This window comes from Corvus cornix, chromosome Z (genome assembly GCF_000738735.6).
Source record: "Corvus cornix cornix isolate S_Up_H32 chromosome Z, ASM73873v5, whole genome shotgun sequence".
Classification (NCBI taxonomy): Eukaryota; Metazoa; Chordata; class Aves; order Passeriformes; family Corvidae; genus Corvus; species Corvus cornix.
This window is the reverse complement of record NC_046357.1, coordinates 41,602,513-41,628,040: the sequence shown is the minus strand read 5'-3', so window position 1 is coordinate 41,628,040 and position 25,528 is coordinate 41,602,513. Positions and strand designations below refer to the sequence as shown.

The 25,528-nt window shown below is 41.2% G+C and overlaps 1 long non-coding RNA gene across 3 annotated transcripts; it reads right to left on the bottom strand.

The window, feature by feature from the left end:
• Positions 1-985: 985 nt before the first annotated feature.
• Positions 986-25,528, bottom strand: LOC104691976. Of its 3 annotated transcripts, XR_005603951.1 has the most exons (5): positions 24,821-25,528; positions 9,185-20,196; positions 3,539-3,699; positions 3,086-3,264; positions 986-1,958 (listed from the first exon to the last, which is right to left on the bottom strand). It is a non-coding gene; the product is annotated as an uncharacterized LOC104691976 (long non-coding RNA). The 3 variants fall into 3 exon arrangements; XR_005603949.1 differs by lacking the exon at positions 3,539-3,699; XR_005603950.1 differs by lacking the exon at positions 3,539-3,699 and having other exon boundaries at positions 9,185-18,725.

Here is a 25,528-nt window from a genome sequence, read left to right as displayed (position 1 = left end):
AATGACAAGGTAGGAGGAGAAAAAAATTGTCTTATGCCAATAGTGTTTAAGAAAGAAAAGCAGCAATTTGCAGTGCAGCCTTCTGGCACTGAGAAATCCAGATGGTAAACAGAAGAGGCATCTCTTTTTTACACAACTGCTCCACGCACGATAATGTTTTATGGTCCCTCCTTTCTGCTTATCCAACTTCACTGTTCACCATAAAAGACAAAATACAGAAAATACCAGGAAGATTTTTTTTTTTAACAGGTGGTTAAACTTTGCACAAGCGGGATTTTTTTTTTATCTATCCAAATTGATTAGAAGGCATTATTTAAAATGCTCTGAAAACCTCAAATCGAGATTTTATAGAAAAAGGGACAATTTTCAAGTTGTAAAAAAAACTGTCCAAAGCAAGAATAAATAAAAAAGCAAAGCAAAAAAACCAAACATCTCATTCTGTTGCAACGCCTAACTAAAAATAGTGATAGAATACAGAAGTGGTGCTAGCAATGGTAAATTTAATGCCTGCTTTATGGGACTAAAGTAGCAGCCAAACATCATGAATAAAGATAAGTTCTGCCGTTATCAGAAAGCCTGTGAAAGCATACTGTCACCACGGCAACACTGGGGCATTTATAGGAACTGTTAGAGCTTAACAACCAGTGACGTTGCTCCTAAAAAAAAAAAATACATATATATATATATATATACATATATATATATGTAAATATATATATGTAATTGACTGGACATATATTAAGCATCAGTGGGACCATTCAAACCTCATGAAGTTCCAAAAGGCCAAGTGCTGGGTCCTGCACATGGGTTGGGGCAATCCCAGGCACAAATAATGGGCTGGGTGGAGAAGGGATGGAAAGCAGCCCTGAGGAGAAGGGCTTGAGGGTGCTGGTGGATGAGAGGCTGGACATGGAGCTGCTGCAGCACTATTTATCCCACAGTAAAAGCCAGAATTCATACAAAACAGAAAGAGGTGTGATAGGACTCACTGTGTTTCACCATTTTATTAGAAGTGAAGGATGAGTTTTCTACTTTAAACTAGCACAAGGTCACTTCAACATGGAAAACACTTCACACATCCTGCTTTAGCACGGATAATAAGTCTTCTTTGTCTCTGGTGCCTTGAAAAAGACCTTTTGCTCCTTCATGCTTCTTCTGGACCATGAAGATGGTAATACAGACATTTAAGGGCATGATGGGGATTGTCCACTGGTGTGCCAAGAGGGGAAAATAGAGAAATTGCTGTCGTGTCAGCTGCTTTTAGAGTGAGGCTGACAAAAGAAGAGGAGCCATGGCAGCTTCACATATTAATGCTGCAGAAATTTCACCAAATCTATCTATTAAAAGGGTAAAGAACTCTGCAGCAGAACTCCAGAAGTACTGAAAATAGGATGTGCAAGGTGGGAAACCAATATCTTTATTTTCATGCAGACGACATCAGTGTGAATAGAACATTTGCCATAAGCACAGACATATGACTAAGCGTATTTAAATAAACCAGGATGGAAAAAAAAAAAATTAGAGTCTGTGTAGAAGAAAATTCAGGTCACTGCCACAATCCAAGGCTTGCTGTAGATCAAAGGTTTTCATCTTCCATACAGTTGGTGGGGGTCTGTGAGCTGCTTCTCTGTGGTCATGGACACGTGCAAGTTTGTTGATTTTTGAGCCAAATTTAATATAAGTTCCTACCAAACAGTCTCCAGATCAGAAAAGAAGTTACAATTCCTTTCGACTCCTTGAACTTGTTGAACAACTCATGTGGGTGGGTGTAAAACCTCTGTAGGGCTCTGAACCTGCAAAATCCTTGTGGACGCATCCCAACAGGCTCACAGGCCAGGTAGCCACACATCAGGTGCCTCCAGGCCTTCTTCAGGGGGTGTGTGTGGTAAAAGATTATGAATTTATGCTTCATGGACCACTTTTTCAAAATTAAGCATTACACATTTGCTCAGAGTTCACTGCAGATAGAACAAAAAAAAAATACAAATAAGACAAGTTTTTTATTCATATTTCCTTTCAATCACACAAAATCCTCTTTTTGGAAATGTTAACTTAAAGTCCATTTAGCCCTACAAACCCCATCTCTGGTTTCTGAAGAAGAAGTTTGCCCTGAGAGCACAATGCCGTAAATCTCCCAAACAAGTGAGAAGCAGAGGAGGACAGCACCATAAATCCACCAAACAAGGAGATAAAGCAGAACAAGCAGTCGATAAGGCCAAGCAAGGATTTGGGTTGAACTTTTGTGCTAACCTGTAGTCATTGGCACAGCAAAGTTCACACCCATCAGCTGTAAATGCTCCTTACTCACATAACCCCCTTCCCCACAGAGCATGTAAAATTAGTGGTATTTAAATGAAACTGATAAAATGTTTAGCCAATGAATGTAGTTTAATACTGTTTCCTGCAGGGGAGACATTGATCTGTCGCTGTTTGAAGGGTGTAAAAATGGGTAGCTGTCATGCAGGGAGGGTGCTGGCTCTGTGGATTTACCCCAGCACCCATCTCTGCTCAGACAGGGAGTAAACAAATATCTCCTCTTCATCTATCTATCTATCTATCTATCTATCTATCTATCTATCTATCTATCTATCTATCTTTCTTGTACTCTGGGTACAGCCCATAATTGGGACAACACTGACTGCAGTAGATAAGCAGCATCAGGGCTGTTCTCACACACACCCCCCAAACAACAGAATCCCATCTCAGCTCCCTGCTGTCAGTCCAGCACTTTCATTTAAAGGTCATGGCTGAGATATAAAACTCTTGAAATCCTCACTGGAGTAAAACAGCTTTGTTCCCTGGTGTCTTCCAATGAAGAGTTTTAGCCTGTCCTTATTTGGCCTTAACTCTTCACAGTAACCCTTTCACTTAAACTCCTTGTACTGACACTGAAGAAACTAACATAAACATGGTATTTTTAAAAAAAATTACATTAAAAAAATGGCACATATTCCCTCTAATTCTGCAGCATGTATAGTCCATTTGCTTTAATTAAGTCAAGAAATATTCATTCCAAAAAGCATTTTTAAAGGTTGAACAGGATTTTCTACAGAAACTGACAGAATAAAAAAAAGGCCATACCTACCAGAGTGATGCAGAGCTGCAGAGCACAGCTGCATTAGCACACAGACCCTCCCTTTGCAATCTCATTAATATTTCAGCCTTTCCAGAGCAAATACATATCCTTGTGAGGCATAGCGATGTGCCAGAGACTCCTTTGAGGGCTGGAATAACTATCTTTTCATTCAAAGTCTGGTCTGGTATCTCAAGAGGAGAAAAGAGAAAGTGAGATGTCACAAGACTGAATTACCATCATGTTTTCTGAAAGCTTCTGCTAGACTTTGGGAGTGTGATGGAAAAATTCTCTGCTGCAGTGGGGGAACTGGTGTGAATTTCTTATCTTTGCTACAGTCAATTTAGCAATATCCACAGATACGCTGACTTGAAGTGACTGCCCAGCAGTGTTAAATCACCCTTAATAGACTGCCTTATCCCAGTGGTTTACGAAAATATCTCCTTAGGATGCTTCCAAACATACCAGAGATGCTGGCCAGCCAAGTTCTCCAAAATAGTCCTCAGTTAGCAGCTTCCAAACTCCACACAGGAATCAAATTGCCTCACTTGAACATTGTTCCACATTCCCTTGATCAGAGTCATCACCTCCCACTTCGGGGTGCAATTATGAGGAAATGTCTTTCTCTTTTAAAAGAAAATAAAATTTATGGAGCCTTCAAATAAACAGAACCTGACACAGGAGAGAAATCCCAGGCGAGTGGGAGAAATGCTGTTACTGCTCCTTCATAGATATTGTCAACACATGGCTTTAGGCGGCATTTAGTGCAGCAATAGGAGCATGTCTTATACACCACGCTGTCACTACCTTTGGGAAATTACCTGAAAGCTTCAGTTTGCTACGGTCTGCCTGCTGATAGATGTGCAGCTAGTGCCAGTGCCTCACGGCTTCTGGAGAAGGTGGCTGTGTTCTTGTCCCCTCCTGCCCAGGTTACCTTCTGCCAAAGGTTATGACCCCTGCAGCGAGCTGTGCTCGTATTTCAGTGGTGACAAGTCACAGCCCAGCTCCTTTATGTGAGCTCATCAGGGAGCTGTGTTCGGGGCTCTGGTTGCCCTGTTGTGAACTGTGATAGACAGACTTCAGAACCACCCCTCCTTCCACCGCCTCTGCTACAAATGCCAGCAACCTTTACCCGATGGACAGAACATGCAGCAAAGCGAAATAAATAACTCCAAGTGCCACAGCTAGAGCCAGAGCCTTGGCTTGGATGAGTCAGCACATCCCCAGCTGCACCAGCTACAGCGCTAGCTTTGTTTCTCTGCTTGCAGACTGCCAGCCAAAGCACAAAGGAAAACCTCCCAACTGCTTGTCGTTATTAGAGCAGAAGTGAAACAGCCACATCCAAAGCTTTGCCTGAAAAGAGGCATGTACCTTCCCTCCCCACTCCATGATGTTTAAGAAGGCTGGTAGCACTGGGAACTTTTTCAAGACTCATCTCTGTGCAGGAGTGTAGTCTTTTCCCTCCTGGCAGGACACCAGATGCTGTTACCACTGTAATATTCCAATGCTGCTCAACAATGCTTGCAGATATCCACCTGGACTACAAGTAGATCCACTAAATTTTAAGCAATCTTTAAAACCGTTCTTTCCCTGATCAGTCCTGCAGACAGGTTTTTGTTTACATTGACTTCCAGGAATGGGCCTTCCTTGTACAAATGCATTCAAAGACATTTATAAATAAAGGCGTGCGGCGGTTATTTGTGGATTCTTAGCACCAATGTTTCAGTCATATAAACCAAATAAAAAGACTGAGGGAATGCTGGAAACACAGGGTTTGAAACACATGCAAGATTGAAATTCATTTGCATATGCTGCTGCAGGAACAAAGCAAAAATCTATCTTAGCAGAAATCAGTTTGGGCAGAAAAAGACAAAGATAGGCCAAAATAATTGTATATCATATTTGCCTCAAAGGTTACAGCACCTTTCTGATACTAAGTACTGGTTAATGCTAAGAAAGAGCATCTTATTGAATATGTGGGAAAACAGGGAGGATTTTTTTTTTTTTTCCTCTGGAAGTCTTCTAGATCTTTCAGTCTTACCTTACAGAACGGGAAACTTCCTTACTTGTATTTGGAGTGTGGGATATAGAGTAAGAAGAGCCCTGGAGAGCTTGAAAAGCTAAATTATACCTTTCTCTCCAGACTCTTGTTAGTGTAAAAAGGCTGTGCAAGAGATGATGTAGAGATGACTGTACTGTTTATTGTTCTTAGCTTTTTATAAGAGATCACATACAGTACATATTGTTCCAGTGTATTCTGGAGAAAAGTTCTGCTAATGCAAACTTTTACGCTTTTCACAGTGAGGAGATTCATTAATCTGCTTTCAAGAACTTAATTTGGTTTTGTATTTAATTAAAATAATTTTGTGCATATTTGTACGTTGCAACTCCTGCAATATTTGGAAAAATATGAAACAGAAACAAAGTAAGGAGAAATCCTGGGATATTTCTTTATCAGGGTGCTAAATAAACTCCATAATTCTGGTCTTTAAGCAAGAACATTGCTGCAGGATGGATGAACTACAGCTGATCCTACTCTAAGCTGGTGGGGAGAGGCTTGAAAGCAAACGTAGCTGTGGTTTTATACACAATGACCAAAAATGTTTGGATGTGGGATGGACCAGGATCTGCTGCAGGCTGACAAAATTCATGTGTCCCCCACGACGGAAGGCAGCATCCACTGCAGCATTTATGAAGGAGAGGCATAAATAACTTGTGTTTGAAATGAGGAAGGAGTTTGGAAGGCAGCCTGAAGCAAGTCAAGTAGCAGTTTAGTTCAAGGTCAAACGTTTCCTCTTCTTGCTTAAAACCAGAGTCAGGCTTACAGACACAGTTAGCAAGAAAATATTTTTTGAATCACCAGATCTGCCGCATCAAGAGAATTGCCAGGATTTGGGATTCAATTTGGCTGTTTCTAGACAGCAGAGCATATGCTGTGCTACTGCCTGCCTGGCATGCCTGCTCCCTAAAATGTCTGTCTGGGTGTTTGCTCACTTCTGCTTTCTCCTCCCTTGCACACTGGATCTTCCCTCCAGTGGGAAGGAGGCGCTGCTGGATGCCACAGACAATCTAGGCCTGGTCATTGGACCACTGAATTCACCTGAAAAGTGTTCCCAGGAAAAGGAATGCCTCAAAACTGGTTGAAGAACAGCGCTGTGTCAACTGAACGTCGTTTTAGTAGTAGGAGGAAGGAAAAGAAATAGAACGCGAAACAGCATAAAGCATGGACAGGTGAAACGTCCCCAGGATTACAACCACTCTGTCTGGACTGGGGTCAGTAAAGATTTATTAGCCTCAGTAACAGCAATAACTCAGCTACCAACTGATTAAAAATGCAAAGGACTGGATAATAGAGCTAAAACTTTAGGAGTAACCAGTTTCATGAAGCTGCCTCTTTTTTTTATTTTTTTCTGAGGGGGCGGTCACCTGGTGAAGGAAATACAGAATTCTGGTGATAAATAACATTGTTATTAAAAGAGAAGGAAGATATAAACTGAGGCAGTGTACCACTGCAGCCAGAGGTGGTGGTGCCCCATTCTGAAAGACCTCTGGCATTCGGGCTACAGGAAGCTTTTCAGCACACACATTATGTCACAGCCTTTAATGTCATTTAAGCATTATACACACATCATACGCAGTTAAAAGTCTTTCCTAAAACTGCAATCACACAAGACAGTAACTCTGCTTGCTTTCATAGATCAAACTGTTTCAGAAAAAGGTTTTCCTGTCATTTTTTTCTAGGCATTATCTGAATGCATTTAACAACCATGGGAGAAAATTGCAGCACATGGAAAATCTCCGAGTGCCAGGAAAGATCAGTTTTTGATAGCTGGTTTTAAATGGCAAAACTTAGAACAGACAAAGGATGCTGTACACAATATTTTTCCAGTTTTGAAGAAGCTTGATTTTGAAAATATAAATGTAGTTAATAACTTAGTGATAAGCACGTGCAGTCCGTTATTTTCCTTTTGGGATCAGACTAAACACCGGAGGGGGATAATACCTATTCATACTTGTGTATCACTCCACCCATGTTGCTGCAACCCGCCACACATACTCTAAGATACAGAAGCTCTGGAGCTGACCTTCAGCTGACATAAAGTGCCCCAATATAATCAGAGGTACACACAGGTTAGCAATGGTGAGGTACTGGTAACTCAAGAAACTGTTGAAGGCATCCAGGCTGAACTGTGGCACACACAGTGTATGTGTGCATGAATTCAAAGCAAATATTTTAACTAGAAACATTAACAATGGAGCAACCATACAGAGTGGCAGCACCCATTTATTGCTATTTCTTTACAGGGCATTCACTGCACAATGTTCTGTGTAAATTATGTGCAACAAATAGAAAAGACTGTGAAACAAGCAAGTTCAAAGGAGGAATGTGACCAGCAGAAAACCATTTGAGGCACAGGGGCCTGCAGTCCTGCTGACTAGACTCATGGACTCATATCCTGCTACTGCAGGTGGTTACGTAGTTCTGCTGGATTAACAACCACTTACACTTCTGACCTTTCAAAATTTAGTGGATAAAAATTACAATTAAGCAATAAACACATCCAAGAGGATATTATTCTCTCTTTTGAGTCAACACCCAGGGACTTCTTTTGCCCTTCTCGTTCACCTGAGATGGACTGGCTGGATCTGTGCGGTCCGTGACTACACCGGGTGCTCCACAACACAACCCTGATATGCAGGTATCCTACATTAGTGGAGCAAGCCGTTTTCCATTGTGAAATATCTCATGGAATCTAGCAAGCACACAGCTGTGCCAAGACCATGTGCAGGATTTTCCTATACCACCCATACTAGTTTCACTGATTACTCACTTCCTTAGCTACAAAAACACATGGCAAGTTTCTTCATGCTCAAACATCTGTACCCAAACTATTTGGGCAAAGATGTTTCCATTCACTCACACCTCAGTTGCTGTGACTGACAGTTTAAACCTACCTTAACCAAACAAAACTTGATTACAAAAAACAGCAGGCCAACAAATTAAATTTATATAATGTACCCTGTACTGTAATTTGCTGCACAATCTAAATGGATACACCAGCACTGCCCTTTTCACCTATGCTTCATCCTTTTTTCTTGAAAATTCGGTATCAGGCTGACATTGCCCTCCTCCTGTAGGCACACATTCCCATTCTTCAAACAGCTTTTAAAGACAGATCTCTGTGTGCAAAAAGAAACTTTTGGTGCACCATTCAGCTGTTGGCGTTGTTAAAGGAGGTTGATGGGTTTGATTTCAACAATAAAACAGTGCTAGAAATGGATCTGTTCTTTTTTTCTGTAGACCCTCCCCAATACCATTTTACTTAATGCACCGTGGAATGTTTAAAATGCAGACTCCCCTTTAAATGTGCACACATAATATTTTGAATTCATTTACATAAGCCATGTGAGGATGATTTATACATAAAAAGAGTCAAAGTTATCCTAAATGCTTGAATTACTCACTGCATTTGCTAAAGAGGTTGCCAGCTTTATGAGACACCTCCTGTGAGGATCTGGACATGAGAGTCTGTGAAAATTCAATGTATTTGCACCAATGAGGAGTCTGTGCAATAGTTTGAAATGTGCACCCCACCGGCTGCTTTTCTTCCTCTTTGTACACTCTTCTTTCCAAAACAGGGTGTGCAGATACACAGACGTCAGTACTGCAACCCTTCTCCACAGCAAATACCTTAAATATGTACTAGTAATAAACAAAAATGCTAAAGCTTTTGAAGGCAAGATGGCTGGCAGCCAGATGAATCAGCAAGTTGTTATCTTACCAGCCATAAATCCACACCAAAACAATACCTGTAGCTCTAAACGTCAAGAAATGGATATTATACTACCCTTTTTGGTATCAGTGAAAGAAAAACTGTAATACACTTTCCATAAGATAAACAAGGAATACACAATAATATAATCAGTACACATTAATTTAATTGTTGCTACTTTTAAGCCTGCTGTCAGTATTTTCCTTGCTACATAGGACATAATAGACAGTTACAGCTGCTTTATTAAATAAATGAATTAAATAAATTTAAATTAAATTAATTGAATAAATTTATTAAATAAATGAAGAAAATTAGACAACTTGTGTGAAACAGATACCTTCATCTAGTTGAGAGGGAACTTGAACCATTTCCCACAGCAGTTAAGAGGTAGTTAGCTTCCATTCTTCTGCACTTATATTTCTAAACGTAAATGATCAGGGACTGTCAAAGGAATGGTGAATACACAAGTTAAAAAGCTGTGGTTTTAAGGCTTAGAATTTTACACAAAAAAGCCCCACAAATTCAACTGAAAACCCTATTCGTGTGTAAGAAGCAATCAGCTCACAATGCTGTCGTTTTCTTAACGTGAGGCTATAGTTTCAGCCCTGCCTCAGCAGCTCTGCAGTGGATCCTGCCTGGCTGAGTACAGCAGCCACTCTGAAGAGGGTCTGAAATCTTCTTCAGCACAATATTAACATTCAAAAGGTGTACAAAAAAAAAACACCAACAAAAAAAAATAGGATGAAAAAACCCGCAGGGTATTCTCATATTGTCTCAAAATCAGACCAAAAATCTGCTTCTCGCTTCTACTCTATTGCTTGTTGCCAGTAATCTGTCTGTTTAACTGCAATTAACATGGCTTGTGTGAGTCATTCTGAATACTGATAACAATTTATGGTCTTCAGACAAATTCCCCATTCCCTTACACACCTTAAGATACAGTGGATGATATGGATGCCAGTGGCGTACTTTAGAAAATAATCTGACCATGCAATGGGAGAGGTATAGTCAGTGAAATTTGCTGCTTAACTTCTGAACTTCTCTCTAGGTATTTTTGCCCTGGGAATTTTACTTGTTTCCGTGTCCTAAAGCTGCTCTTGATCTAGCTGCTTTTTATTTTGAGGGGAAATATGTAACTAAAGCAAAAATCTCCCTGTTTTCCTTTCCCATGAGAAAAATGAAGTCAGTTTTAGAATGTCAGTCAGATAGGCTGATTACAAAATGTAAGGGTTTTTTTTTTGCTGAGAGTTTCTACCTAAAAGCAGACAAATAGATATATTCTCATGCAGAGACCCCCAAACCATTTGAGGCTGGTCATTTTTTTTTGTCCTCTTACAGGGAAGTTCAGTTTTCAGATACTCCATATTTTCATGGGCCAAAGAAAGAATATGGGATATTATTCTTCTCTCATACTTCTTTCAGACCTCTCTTACAAACAATAGATTTGAACCTCACCAGCAGTATCTCCCTTTTTCTGCCCCATGAGGATATTCCCATGGAGGCATCTTTTATTTTTAAACATTAACTCTGTCAGCTGCATTGTGGTTGTCAGGGTCAGCCTTGAGGAGCGTGGGACTGTGGTTTTGTGCACGTAATAGGACAAAATATGCATGCAGAGATGATGCAGAGCTGCCACCCCCATCACCACAGTGCAGAGATGGTCATTCTGTGGACACCCATGTGCACCCTCTGGGTGGTCTGGCTGGAGATCATTCACTGTCTGGCTTCTCATGCTTTACACTAACGTAAACAAGGAAGAAAGCACCTCCTCCTGCTGTCACATAAAAACCTCCATGCAGGGCTCCCTCAGAACCCTGTCCTTTGCAGGTAACCAGAGCTATCCAGGGACCTGGGCCTGGCACACTCTTTGAGTGAACGTGACCATTATTTCAGCTGCCAGCATGTCTCTTTGGAGAGCACTTACACGAGAACACACCTCAGAAAAAACACAAGGCTGTCTGCCATATGAATCTATTAATCTCACATGGTGGCATGCCTCTGCCTCTGCAGGAAAATGCTTCAGGAGGGATTTTTCAGCTCCTTGTTCTCGCTCCTCAGGATCTTCTTCTCTAGATGAGCTTCAAAAAGGGTGTCCCAGGGCCCCTTTGCTACAGGAAGCAACTTATGGAAGGATAATTCACAAGGTTTAGAAACCCCTTCTTGTCTGGAAGATTCATGACAAGACTTGACAAGAGATGCTGTGCTGCATTCCCAGAAGATTTCTGGCATAGAGGTTTCATAATATTGGACAGAAGCTTTATATTTTCCTTTAGGTACTCTCAAATCACACAGGGTGTTACAGACTCAGTAACAAATTTCTGCAGTGCTGCTGCTCTGCGATCCAGGCAAGCTGGTGTTCTTCCTGGGAGTACCTTTTTGTCAGGAAGAAACTTGCCATCACATACTTCCCTTTAAACAACCCTCATTGTGAAAAAATTGTCACCCACTCAGCTCTAAGAGACTCAGCAAGTCTGCAAAAAAAAGAAGGAATTATTAATTTCTTAGAGAAAAAACTATCATAACAATGAGAATCTCTAAATCCATAAATTCTATAAATGAAGGAACTCCCAAGGAAGGGGAGATTTGCTCCTATCACTTTATATGATTTTTATATTAAATAACTATTGGATTGAACAAAAACAAACAAGATAAATAATCCCAGGAGCCATCTTGTGAGCATGTAAAAGCTGGATGCTGCTGCCACAGCATGAGCTGGACCTCAGAGGAGACAGTGGACCTGCTAGGACCTCGTCCCAGTAAGGTTAAAGCAGGAGCCAGGAAATAAGAAGGAAAAACCCTGAGGTGCCTCCAACCAAGCTGGTCAGAGAGGGGAGTCAGGAAAACAGTCCAGTAAGTTCCAGGAGTTATTAAACAGGCAGGGTTTGGGATTTCAGATTTAGGGTCATATAGTCCCCTTAATGTTGCTTAGGGCATCTAAAGTTTTCTGGGTGTGGCTTTTGCATTTCACAGATGCTGCAGGGTCAGTTCCAGTAGGGTTTGCAGTGAGTGCATCACATCCTGGCTTCCACCCCCAGAGATGGCAAACTCCAATGTTCTTATTTGATTTGAAAATAGTGTACTTCACAGATGCCTTTGAATGAAAAGAATGTAAAACTCCTCAATCAATACCATAAAACATTGGTATTTCAGGTCATTTCCTACAGCACTGGTTATGGGGTGAATTTGTATCTCCAGGTATTTAACAGAAAAGTTCCTTTAGTGCCCTTCAAAGAAAGCTTTTTCTTGAGCCAATGTCATTGAAATATTTTCCATAGCCTTGACTTGCTTTGCTATAAAGCTGTCTTACCTGTTTTGAAAATGGAGTCTTGAAGATAATTATATTTAATATTTAGAAGTTCTTCAGTTCCAAACTTCACATCCATTTCAAATAGTGCATATAAAGGCAGCCTTTCAGGAAAGGAAAAAAAAAGAAACAACCAATTTTGATCAAAAGCTGTAACAGCAATACTGAGGCACTCACTGCGACTCAAGAGATGCTCCTGCCAGCTTGTTAGTGTGCTGCTATTTTTGTCTGCCCACAGAATCTGCTACTTACATTTGGGTGCTGCAGGTGGGAGCCCTGAATTTCTGCTGCCCACAAGCAGAACATGCAGCATTCTGCCTTACTTGCAGGTCCTCTGCCACCCCACTCACTCAAGCAGGCAAAGGACCATGCAAACCTGTCTTTTCCTGCTGAGGGTCCTCTCACTGATGTTTTTACTGAGCTCCCCCCGCACTCAGAGCCCATGCCAAGGCTGGATTTTCTGTGTCAGGCTGGTAGAGATAATGCGAGGCACAGAGCCGATTTGCCAGCATTCCCATCCCAGCACAGCTTTCCTCTTCTGCCCTGGGAAAAGAGGGGTGGGATGGCTGCTTTTAGGCCAGAGGTCACTGTTTCAGTGGCTTACCACGCTGCATCTTTCTCTTTCCTTGCAGATGGCTTCAATTCCCTCCAGCATCTGGAGGCATCCTTCCCCTGGGACATGTGTTGGGCTGGAAGCATGAGCAGGTTCTGGTAGGTGCTGCGTACGTCCTGGCCACAGATATCTCCCAGGGAACACGGATATTCCCATCCCTTCTCTTCCTCCCAGGCCACGCAGTACCACTGGCACTCGCCTCACCTCCACAACAGAACACATTTTGAAAAATAAAACCACTTTCCAGGTTCTGTGTGGCCTCTGAGTCAACTGCACTGTGTTTTCAGGGTAACCACTGCTTTTCCTGTTTTGGGAATGTTTCTTTTGGCAGGTGTGTGAAGGTACATGAATATCTCCCTTAACATAAACCATTCAAAATGTAATTTAGACATTATCTGAGGGTAGTAAACAAGCAATAGGACTCCTAACTTCTCATTTGTAGAGCTATCTGGATAACATACTGGGGAGGTTCAAATGTTCAGAAATCTGAAGGAAAAGTCACATCATAAACATGATTAACTTTGGAGGCTGTAGCTTCCCTTCTCTTCTGTCCTAACAAAAGTGGTTATCTCACTTTTGCATCCACTGCTGTAACTTTGCCTCAGCCTGTGCACAAAGCAGAGAGCCTGGAATCCTGGCTTGGCCAGAGACAGACACGAGAGATTTTGTTTTGCACTCAGTGTAAATATAATTCATAATCTGATGGTCAACGCTGACGTGCGTTTATATGATCCCAACCTAAGAAGACTGCTAAAAACTGGCTAAGAACAAGGTGAAAACAGCAAATGTTGGGGTAGGGAGGGCTGTTGTGTCTGTCTGCAGATGGAAGAGAGAAAAAGGTAACTTGTGGGGTGACAACATCTTCTCTGGAGGGATCTAAACGATCAGTATGATACAAGCAGATTTAAATCATCTTAACCCAGAAGTGGCATTGGATGTAGAAGTAGTGTTTGCAAATTATCTTGCACCAATACTGACTTATTTTTCCTTCATTTGTATTCTTTAGTGTGCGCTGCGGTGATACCAAAACCATCCCTAACATCATTTATATAACTCATCATCAAAGCCAAGATTTCAAATTTACTTTCTCCATGTTTTTCTCTGTTTCCCAATTTTGTCTTAATGCAGCCTAGATGTGAAACCTAGCATAACATGCCAGCAATTCTGCTGCCAAAAATTTAAAGGTTTGTAAAAGATTCTACTTCTCCTCCTTTAGCTGGTTTATTTAGGCAGCTGGGTAAAATTTGGGGGGCCTATGCAACTAAGAGATTACTAGGTATCTGGTGGCTGGCAGCTCCAGAAAAACACTGATTTAAACTTACACTTTTCATGGATGCAGCAGAATAAGAGTGTACAGATAGATCTATCTTTAATCATAGGCTTAATGGTAATTAAACAAGCAAGGTACAATTTCATTGCTACAATGCTAAAGACTGAAGTAGGATGCCTTCCAAAAGGCATTATATGGGAATTGTGATTTGGTGTGAGGCATAATGTCAGCCAAGACATATTTTATGTCCAACTCTCATTAAAATAATCCCAGAATAACATCACTGAGCAGATTTTAGCAAGAAATTATAACCACTACCTAACCCATATTAGTTAGGTTGCCTTAAAAGTCATCTCAGAGTAACATTAAGGCCTTTGGAATAATGAGGATAAAGAGACATGTGAAAGCTTAATGAGCAGGCTGCTGGCTTTCCTGCAGTTTGACTTTGCCCTGATTTTCAGTGCCTTTGCAGAGCTGAGAGCCTCTGCTGAGAAGGGAGACAGGATTGTCTCAGCAGAAAGGTTGACTGTTGCAGCACTACAATCGCTGACCGTTGGAGCCATTTGTAATGATGAGTGTGTTTTTCCCTTTCAAGAATCCTGCTTCCCTTACAAAAGAGTGCCCCTTCTCACAATGATGTCATCCTCTGAGAGTGTGTCATGAAAGGAAGAGGTAGCTCTCTTAAATAAACCCATACAGCCAAAATTTCTGTACAATGTGCTGCAGAATCCCAGACGAGGAAGCGAGTAACGCCCAAGTGATTCTTATCCACTGTTTTGGTTAAATTAGGGCCTTAAAGGAATGAAAGTCATCCTGCTGGCTAGCCCAGAAATGCCAAAGGTGGCAGTGCTTTCTCAGTAAAATGCATGGAAACTCCATGATGAATGTTTTACACACCCAGCAATGCAGCAGCTCACACTGACACAGCCAAACTGGGACTTTCCCCCCCCCCAGTTAGCTGTTGTCACTGATCAAATGTCATACACTGCATTTGGAGCAAGAAATAACTGAATATAATACAAGGTAGTTTAGGAAAATGGTCATAAAAACAGTTATTCAGTGTAAAGAATATTACCTGAAGAAAGGCTGCAAACATTTTAAGTGTGAGCATGAAGATTTCACGTGACAAAAGATCAGTTATGCCATTCTCTTTTCCAAATAGAATAGTACCCAGCATATCTTAATGTTACCACTTAATCTCCTGTCTCATGGCATTTATAATTCTCCAAAAGTAAAATTAGTGTCGTTAATTAAAGCTGAAAGCATGTGAGCCCCCATAAGGAAACACACACAGACAGAGATATTTACCACTGCAGTTAATTTACATTCACAATAAACTCACATTTTCCATGACTGGGGCAACTGACTTAGTTCTATTTTAAAATGTAATGGGTTTTCTCTGAAAGGCCCACAACACATTAATTAAAATTAATCTGAAGGTTTCTGTACTAAAGGGAGCAAACTCTTGAACTGTGACAAACAAGGGAAAAGTACGGTACATCGAAAAAGATATTTCCAAAGCAGCAAATCTTCACTGTGTACATTTTGATATGAGGAGTCTCGAGTCTTACTTCACTTTGACATTTTTCCATGTCAAAATATATTTTATTTACTAACAGAAATACACTAAAAATGCATAACTATTAACTTGAATCATATTATTACTGCTAATAGGTCAATAAAGCCCATCTACATTCCTATTAGGAAAAGCAGTTGGTTATACAGCCCTCACGTTGTTCAGGCTGGTATTTCAAAAATCAGCAATGATCTCAAATTATACTATTTTTTCTGCCTTTCTCCTTTGCTTTGAAGCCTTAATGAAAACCCACCAAACCAATAAACAGAACCTAAGCTACTGTAGAATGCTTTTGGACAGGCAGCAGTGAGATGTTCCACTCCCTTTCCACTCCCTCTTCCAATGTCCTTCAGGTTGTCCATATCTTGGTACTACCACTACAGCCACCAAGGAACTGAGGACCTTTTCTCCCAGAAAAATCTGCAGCTAGCCATTTATCTTCCCTCTTTGTGCTTTGAGAGTGGCTTTTCGCAGTCCAACAAAGTCAATGTGTGACAAAAAGGGGTAAACTCACCCCCACTCCAACCTTCCAGCCCCAAAGGCTTCCACCACTCCCTTTGCATCAGACACAGCTGCTGTGCAACTGCAGCATAAATCAGGAGTGAAAAATCCACCTGAGGAATCAAAAATGAAGCAAAACAAAGACGTTATCATCAGAGCAGTTAGCACCTCGAGAGATGGGCACAGAGGGGGGAAACTGAAGACAGAGGAGGAGCAGCTGATTATTAAATTGGTTTAGGCTGCAGACTGAAAGTGCATCCTAAGCCTTGGTGCAGAGCTGGGGAGGAAAATGACTGTGCAGTCACCTCTTCTTAGAAACAAAGAGGTTAGAACAGAGGGGAGGACCCATGGGTGTGACAGAGCTGTGGGTCCCAGACCTGCAGCAGGATGGGAGCAGACCCAGGGTAAAAGGGAGCAGACGGACGCAGTGATTTCAGCAGTCACAGTCAGGCTGTGAGCATGGAGAGAGGGGAAAAACGACTGTGGGTGGGGATAGGGAGAAGCTGCAGGAGAGAAGGTTGAAGGCAGAGAAGGTTTGAGAGACAGAGAATTGCAAAAACATGGTTTTGTTTAAGTGGACATGAGAGCAAGAAAAGAAAGGAAGGGGCAGAAATCTTCTGCATATCAAAACACCTGGGAAGAAGCCACAAGAAAACACCAGCTCAGAGGTTATGTGCATACTTGAAGATGCATATTAAGGTATTCAGATTGTAAAAATGTCATAAACCCAACAAATATCTGGTAAAGGAGCAGAATTATTATGGCAAACTGCAAGAGTCTCAGCCATCCATACCCACACTTCTCTAGACTATTTGTACACCCCCTGACACCACCAGCAGTTGCCTATCTCATCTTCTCACTGTGAGACCGTAAGACAAAACAAGGGGGAAACTCCAGAGCCAGAGTTTTGGGGGGTTGTTTATCTATCACCTACTTGCAGGTTGGAAAGTGGGATTGTGGTGTTTTTAAATTTAATGTGATAAAGCTAAAGATTTAAATGGTTACTTTAACCACTTAAGGAAAAGGAAAGGAATATCTAAAACTCTTCCTCATGTTCTCTATCCTTCTTAAATTATTTTAATAAGAAATGGTAACCATTTCATTTTGAAATAAGACATGCATTTTTTCTGGTGAGAACAATCAAACACTGGAACAAGCTCCCAGCAGACATGGTGGACTCTCCATCTCTGGAGATTTTCCAGATGAGATTGCACAAGGTGCTGGATAATCTCCTTGATGCTGCTTTCCCACAAAAGGATCTCCCAATCTGAGCTATCCTGTGATTCTATCACTCATTCGATACATCTGATCTGTCAAAATTTAAAAAGAGGGAAAAAAGAGAGGAACAATAAGCCTTGTTCTGGGAGATCTTGTTAAACATTATAAAGATGAAAATATGTTTTCAATACTCGTAAATTGTCCTGATTAATCTCAACCACTGGTTTTCAAAACCTGCTTCCAGTATCTTGATGTTCAGCCTTGTTGAAGACAGGCACAGGGTGATTTCTAACTGCAAGTTGCAGCACTGAACACTGAAAATACTACCAATGAGAGTGTCATTGCTCTCATGAGCACAAGCATTTATCAATAAATCTTTCTGATGGCGTTAGATCTTTGCAGCCCTTAAGGCCTTCCACATTATGAAACCACATTTCACACAAATTGCATGTAGAACTAAAATATAAAATTGTATTTTTATTATAAAATAATTTTGAAATTGAACAGAGAAGATGGCTTATCAGAATTGGAGACTCCTCATTTTGTTTCTCAGGCTTTTCAGTGGTATGAGAGATCTTTTCCCTGTTGCCTACCTAGGTAACTCTGCTCTGGTGGGAGCTAATACTGGTTCATTAATTCAACTCCTTTATTGCCAGCCAACTGTGAGACAAAAGAGATATTGTTCAAAATCCTCATTTGACTTCAAATAGAGACCTCAGGTTCTTTATGTAAAATAAAATGTTCACTGGGATATATTCTGCAGAGCAATACACAGCAAGCCAATACTGCTGTTAGTGCTGGTCAGAGAGTTTATTTAACAAATCCAGTTCAGCTTTTTCCTACTGACAGACATTATTTTAAATACTTCCTTTTGAAGGGGTGAGCAATAAAAACCCGCAGCCTAACAGTGCCTGGTGGTGTGTCACAGCCTCTTGTCCTGGGCTCTCAGCACATGAAGGGGCAGCGCTTCCCCTCTCCTCAGTCTACCTGCTCTGCTTTCAGCCCTCCAAGGGTTTGGCAATTACTCATTCAAAACAACACACCTATTAACCTTGCTACCCACTTTCTCTCCATGCCCAGACATTCTGAAAATCTGGATGCAGAGCCCTCTCAGTCTCACCCTGCTGTCCCACTTCTCCTGCTGCCTCAGAAGCCCCGCCTGGCACAGGTCCTGTCAGAAGCTGTCACCTTCTGCAGGCTTTTGCCACTTGCAATTGCACCTGCTGTCAGCAGAGAAATCTCAGCATCCTCTTACCTGTGCATCTAGCAGACCTGGGCCAAAGAGCTGCACTTGAGTTACTTTCTTCAAGTTAATAGAGAGCAGCCAACCTATAAACAATTGATCAGTCCTGTGCTCGTCAGCGCTGCATCCACATCTGTGAGGCACTGAGACTGCCTGGAATGCAAAGGTGTTGGTCTTTAGCAAGGCAATGCCCTTACACCACAAGACACAGCCTTGCTTTGACACTTCTGCAATAATATTAGGAAGAGCTGCAAAATCAGCTATTTCCCCCTATGCTTCTTGCCTAAGTGTCGTCCGTTTCAGAGAATTCTAAATGCTCACATGAATATTTCACCTTAAATTTAGTGTCTTCAGGGTCCACCTGATTCTTTGTGACAATTGAGGGGGCATATTATCACACTGTCTTTGATTTTTTCCAGTTCCAGTTCAGAAGACCCTGCTGTGCTGGTAGACTTGAGCTACGTCATTTTTCTGTACAACATCTTACGAAAATGTTAAGCATAGATAGCTTCTTCACCAAGAAAGAAAAGACACTCTCTTTTGACAGATATTTATAATAAGCTCTTAATTGTGTAAAAAATTCTCTGGGTTTACTTTCATTTCAGAAAAATGTGGTCCTCTGCAGAGGATTTCGATCCTGCACATACTGCATTTTCCAATGAAAGGCATTTCTCTGGAAATTCTTGAAAAAGTTTCACATTAAATGACTAAAAATACCAAAAATGACGTCTTCTTTAAAATATAAAAATAGGGATGAAAATCATGTCCCATTCACAGCCTATTCCTGTCATTGCAAACAAAACTTGAAATCAATGTTTTTTTCAGTGCATTACTTGAAGCCAACATGAGATTTTCCCAGGGCAAAACCAATTACAGCAGAATTACTCTGGTAGATGTTTGTCTGACATCCAACAAAGAATGTTTCTCCTTCTCGTCCTCCTTCATTTTGTGAGCTGGTTGTGTGCATTTAGGTCCCACTTGCCCTTAAATCCTGCCTTTTGATGGCCAGAATCTTCATTTTTCTCTAAGTGGAAGCTGAAGTTCTCACGTGGTCACAAGCCAGTAGGAACTGGGTTTTAAGTAAAACATCAAACACCCATAATTGAATTTCTGGAGCTGGCAGCACCACCTTAACTCGCTGAGAGAGAAAAGCAGGCGAGTTTTTGAGTAGCTGGAGGCTCTCAAGTGGCGCTCTGACTCACACAGAGGGAAAACACACAGCATTGTTTTGAGAGCTTCTCTGTGCACATTATTCTAATTTGGCAGTCCTGGGGCCCAACTGGTTTTCAGAAGAGCAGTGTCATAAATCACTGTCATTTCTGTCCTCAGCCACCAAGAAAAACAGTCCCCACCAGTTGTGGGACTGCCTTACACCCCTTCTTCTGACACAGGTTTGTTTGGAAATGCTTTGAACTCCACATCAAATGCCCCTCATAGTACAAATAAACTTCACAGAAATGTTTGAACAAGAACTGTGTACAACTTAACCACAAATCACAAAATCTGTGACTAGCTGATTGACTTTAAGGTGGAGTTGTAACGCTGTGATGAAAAAGGCTGTGGTTTTTTCCTTCTAAAATATCCACCAGACATCTGTGGATAGGTTCTCTGTCTTCCCAGTGTCCTTATGAACAACAGTAAAAATTATAAAAGAAAAAAATTACAATTTTGAAAATGTATCATCCTTAAAGAAAATGCCTTAGGACCTTGAGAATTAGGGCAAAAAAAACCCAGTAAGGACTGGGCAGCATGGGACAAAGAGGTTGCAGAGGATGCAGATCCTGCAGGACATATGTCAACCTTCATCAGGTACCTGATAAAACTGATTTTCCACCTCAGCATATTGAATAAGCTAAAATACTATCAGAGGCTCACATGTGATCACAAATACAGCTGGAAACAGCAGCAAACAAGATATGGGCTTGAAGATGTGATGGAGAGCATGATGGAACTCAACTGCATCCAGGTCTTGGGTTGTCAGAGCAAGGAAGAAGAGGAGCTGCTGGAGCACTTCCAGAGGAGGACACAAAGGTGCTCTGAGGGCTGGAGCCAGGCTGGAAGAGATGGGGGTGTTCACCTGGAGAGGAGAAGGCTCCAGGGAGACCTCAGAGCCCCTTCCAGGGCCTAGAGGGGCTCCAGGAGAGCTGGAGAGGGACTTTTTGTAAGAGGATGTAGTAACAGCTCACGAGGGAATGGCTTCCCACTGCCAGAGGGCAGGGTTAGAGGAGATATGGGAAGGAATTGTTCCCTGTGAGGATGGTGATGCCCTGGCACAAGGTGCCCAGAGAAACTGCAGCTGTCACTGCATCCCTGGCAGTGTCCAAGGCCAGGTTGGACACTGGAGCTTGGAGCAACCCGGGATAGTGGAAGGTGCCCCTGCCCATGGCAGGAGGTGGCACTGGATGGGCTTTAAGGTCCCTCCCAACCCAAACCATTCCATGATCCTTTAACTCTATGATTCTATGATTTTGACAAAACAGAGATTAGGACTCAAGAAAAGAGGAACTGAGCAGGCAAAGGCTTAAGAGAAACCACAACACGAAATGGCCTTTTGACACAAAAGGACTTTAAAGCCCCGGTGCTACAGAAGAATATGGCCAAGCATAAGTCTGTTGTGGAGAACTGACAAAGGCGATTACCTCCAAGGGAAGGAATCTTCTCCCTGGAGGAAAAAGAGCAGAAGTAGCACAACAGAATGAGATATAGTTGGTGGTAAGCTTTATCTTCTCAATGGACAGACTCTACCAGAGTCCTTCAGTCTCTTAAACTTATCTGAAAGATCTGGAAGAAGAACCCAGAAAAAAATCTAAAGTGATTTTCTCTTTTCAGCTTATGCCCTTACTAAAGACAAGTGGAAGTACAGTGGCCTTTTGCCGTCACAGTGTTTGGTAAAGAATAAATCTGGACATTAGCCCTAGGAATGACTTGAGCATGCTGCTACTTTTTTCTCCAGTCCATATAAAGAAGAGAAACAGTGAAGACACAAAAGTCTGAAATACACTTTACAAAGTAAAATAGGAGAGATAGAGCACAAAGATATTTGTGAAGAGAGAACAACTTTTCTCATACAAAGTGAGCAAACTTGAGGACACGAGTAACTGAAACTTGATTTAATTTTACAATAAAGACCCCTGCCACGCACACAGGGTCAAATGGAAAACTTCTGTTTCAAGCTGAGAATTGTCTAAAAAGTGAATGGAAAGACCGGAAAGTATGCATCTGACCATGAGATGAGTACAAGTACTCCAGATAATGACTTGGAACACTTAAATTAGATTAATTAGATGTCCCTTCACATGGCTATCCATCTCTAGACACCACAGAGGAAATTCTAAGTCTCTTAAGCCCTGGTTGGTCATGGGTAGGCCCAGCAACAAAAGATAGTTCAGATATTTATGTGAATAACAAAATTAACCAATTAAATCCTTACTCATTTCTGTGGGGAAAAAGATGTTAAGCAAGCAACCAGAAAAAGCTGTGCACTGCTAAGTCTTGTCAGATGCTACACTGACTTTTCATTACTTGCTACTTCCTCAGAATGTCCATGCAACCCTGGGAAAACATAAGGATGACTGGGTGTAAACATGGCTCTACACGGCTCTAACTTAATAAGGAAGCGCAAGCACAACTTTAGCATTAGAGGAGAACCATCCTCTCTAGTTCCCATAGTCTATCCTAGGTACCTCTGGTTAATAAACTACTTAGTCTGATTTTCTCAGCTTTTACGTACAAAATTGGTTGAAATTCACATTGTTTTATAGTAATGTGTTAACAGTAAGACAACATAAAATTTAGGATGCAGGATAGTAGATTTTTCTAATTTTATAACTGCTTACAGCAGTCAATGAAGGAGAGATCAAAAATTTGCACTGTGAACATGCTGGATTGATGGGCATAGGGTGCTCTCTCTGGGGAAATTCATTCCCAAATGGGTGATCACTGGCATTTTTCCTGTAAGGATGGTGGTAGAAACAGGGTTTCCTCACTCTGAGGCCAGGCAGTCTCTCAGCATTCACTGAAGTGGACATGAGGTACACGTTTCCTTGCCGGCTGTGCTGGGCCCCAGGTGTTTCCTCTTGTTTCAATGGCTGCATTGTGGCTGTTTGTGAACCATAACTTGTATTTCCACAGCAGTGACAGGATGGGAGTAAATGGCACAGAGAGTGCCTGAAATGCTCTTTTTTTTTTGGTTTTGTTTTGTTTTGTGTTGTTTCCCAAGGGTTCCGGCCCACTCTGGAGGAAGTGGTGGTTTTGTATCCACTCCTGAACGGGAAGAGGCATGGGGTTAATAGGAACAGAAAGAAACCTGATATTTGCTTTTTCATTAGCAGAGGAGTAACTAGCCAAGGCTGATGGCTGAGCTCTGAATAAACATCACCACCTATATCCAATCAAGTGAAATATTCAGGCCAAATGCACACTATTATATAAATGCCTTTGCAAAGAGCCACAACATTGAGATACTGAACAGGCTTGCCTTTTCCTATGCATGTTAAAAAAAAAAAAAAAAAACAAAACAAAACTGAAAGTTGGTATTTTCCATCTAGCTGAAAATCCAAGAAAAGGAGTTCTCTACTGTATAAGAGCAAGAGTTCTGCAAATTAATTAATTTACAAAAGAAGAAGAACTATCAATACAGCAAGGCTGACACCGACATCGTTTGGAGTCACAGTTGGAAGAGAGAGAATTCATACCAATACTGATAAACTTCCACCAGGCTAGTGGAAGTCATGGGCATGAATTTTATCTGCCACAGCTTTTATTGAAGGCCTTTCATCAAAAAAACATTATTTCCAGCAGTTTCTCCACAAGCCTGAAACAATTGGCTAAATACTGCTGGAATTAACTATGCTTCCCTAATTTTTATATGCATTTAAGCTATTTAAGGATCTCCAAGGAGTGGTTTAAAAGTGAAACACAGAGGACTGTTAAAAACAGCTGGTTTTAATTAATTTCTTCAACTTAAAAATACCTGTCTTCCACTGTTGAGCCAGTGAGTTTTCCTTTCTTTGGAACTACATGCTAAAAAATCCACCCAAGATTAAAAAATCCAAGAAGAAAAAATAAAAAAGAAGCAAAGACATTTCTGACACCTTGAAAAGAAAGAAATGTTTCAATTAAAGAAATATCTTCAGAAACAGGGGGAAGGATAAGAGATTGAGAGACTTCCTGCAGATGGGAAGGTGCATCACCTCTGGGTAATGATTATTTTGATTTTTTATTAGTTTTTTAGTTTGTTTCGCTATAAAGCAAAACTGACTAAGAAGCCAATTTCACTTATGATGGCTCCATAGCCAGATTATCTGCCCAAATACTTTCTGTATTTTCATGTCTATTTTGTCCAAAACTTAACTTTTTGAACATTTCCTATTAATTTCAGAGAAACATTCAATAATATTTTATTATATTCCCATCAAACTGCAAGAGTGCTTTTTATAAAGAGTCGACCAAGCCACAGGAAACAGACACCTGAGTTACCTCTGAGGTATTGTCTCAAGGGCAACTCTTCCAGTGGGAAACAATTTTTGGAACACACCAAAACCTTCTAGACAGAAATTACTGCACTGGTAATGTTGAGCTAAATGAACTTTTTCATTACCATTACTGAGCTGTTCTGTTCAGATTCATGACTGACCAGGAGAGCTCAGGTTTTTAAACCATGCCTAGCTTTTAGGTGTCACATTAGGTAGGCAGATTATCTCCCTACTGCTGGCTAATGAAAGTCATTTTTTCCTCGCAGGGCTGAACTCTGTAGTCCCCTGACATCCAGTGCCATCATGTGGAGACACGAATTGTTACTCTCTGGATGCCTGAGAGGAGGTTTTTCTAGGGACAAAGCACTCCATTCACTTAAAATCTTGTATTTGCAATAATGAAACCAATTATTTCGGGGCAAAATCACATTAATAAGTTTCTTGGCAGTTAAAATTTCCTTGGCTGTTAAGCACCTCCTTAAAAAGCCTCAGATCTGTACTGCTAGCTGCCAAGACTTCTTCCTGTGTTAAAATAAAAGAACCTTTTCTAAAACACAGAACTTCTTTTGCTCTAATCTTCTAAAATGGTGTGAAAGCATCACCCACTGGAGTTTATTCGGTAATAAAATTTTCAGTGTCTTTCCTCAAGGACAAAGCTACAGATTTGTTCCTCAAGAAGAAAAAAAAATCAGTTTTATGTTTCATTCATATACAAATATACACACACAAACATTCATATGCACACATACACAAACACACATAAAAATGTTTAACCTTGAGACAGAATCTGGGGGAGATGATGGTCTTCTTGTGGTCACCAGCACTTTGACCTTCCTGAGACAGGAGCTCCACCCTGGAAGGTTCCAGACTGAATGGTGCCCTGGAGGCAAATCCATGCGAAGAAGCAGAAAAAAAAAGAATAAAACAGTTTGTGCTCACTTCCAAATTGTCCCAAGTTCTACGTCTGGACAGAAAATACAGGTGACAGCGAGTGTCCTGTTAGCAAATGTCAGGTGCTGCAATGCACTGACTCCTTTTGCCCCATGTGCTTCCTGCCGGAGAACAAACACACTTGGCTTTGGCACAGCAAGTTTTCTAGGGAGGTCAAAATGACCTTCAAACAAGCAGGGTGTCAGTGGTCTTTAAAGCAGGTCCACGAGGCTTATCAGAATCCACTCATTAACTTTATTTAAAATGATACCCTGTGGTCTGTCTCACTGCTATGGCCTGAACATCCAGTTTCGAGATACAAACAAAACAAAGCAAGTGGTCATGTTTCACCAAGAGTTAAGAGCCCAGGAAGTAACCACAATTTGCCATGCGACTTTGGCAGGAGCTCTATTAATTAAACAGGCAATGAGTTACGATCACATCTGCATGTTGGGAGAAATGAAATCTGAAATGAAATTCTGAAATGCTCCCTCAAATGCATACAACTGTTGCAGTGGGGATTACTGTAACACGCATATATCAAACCCGGCG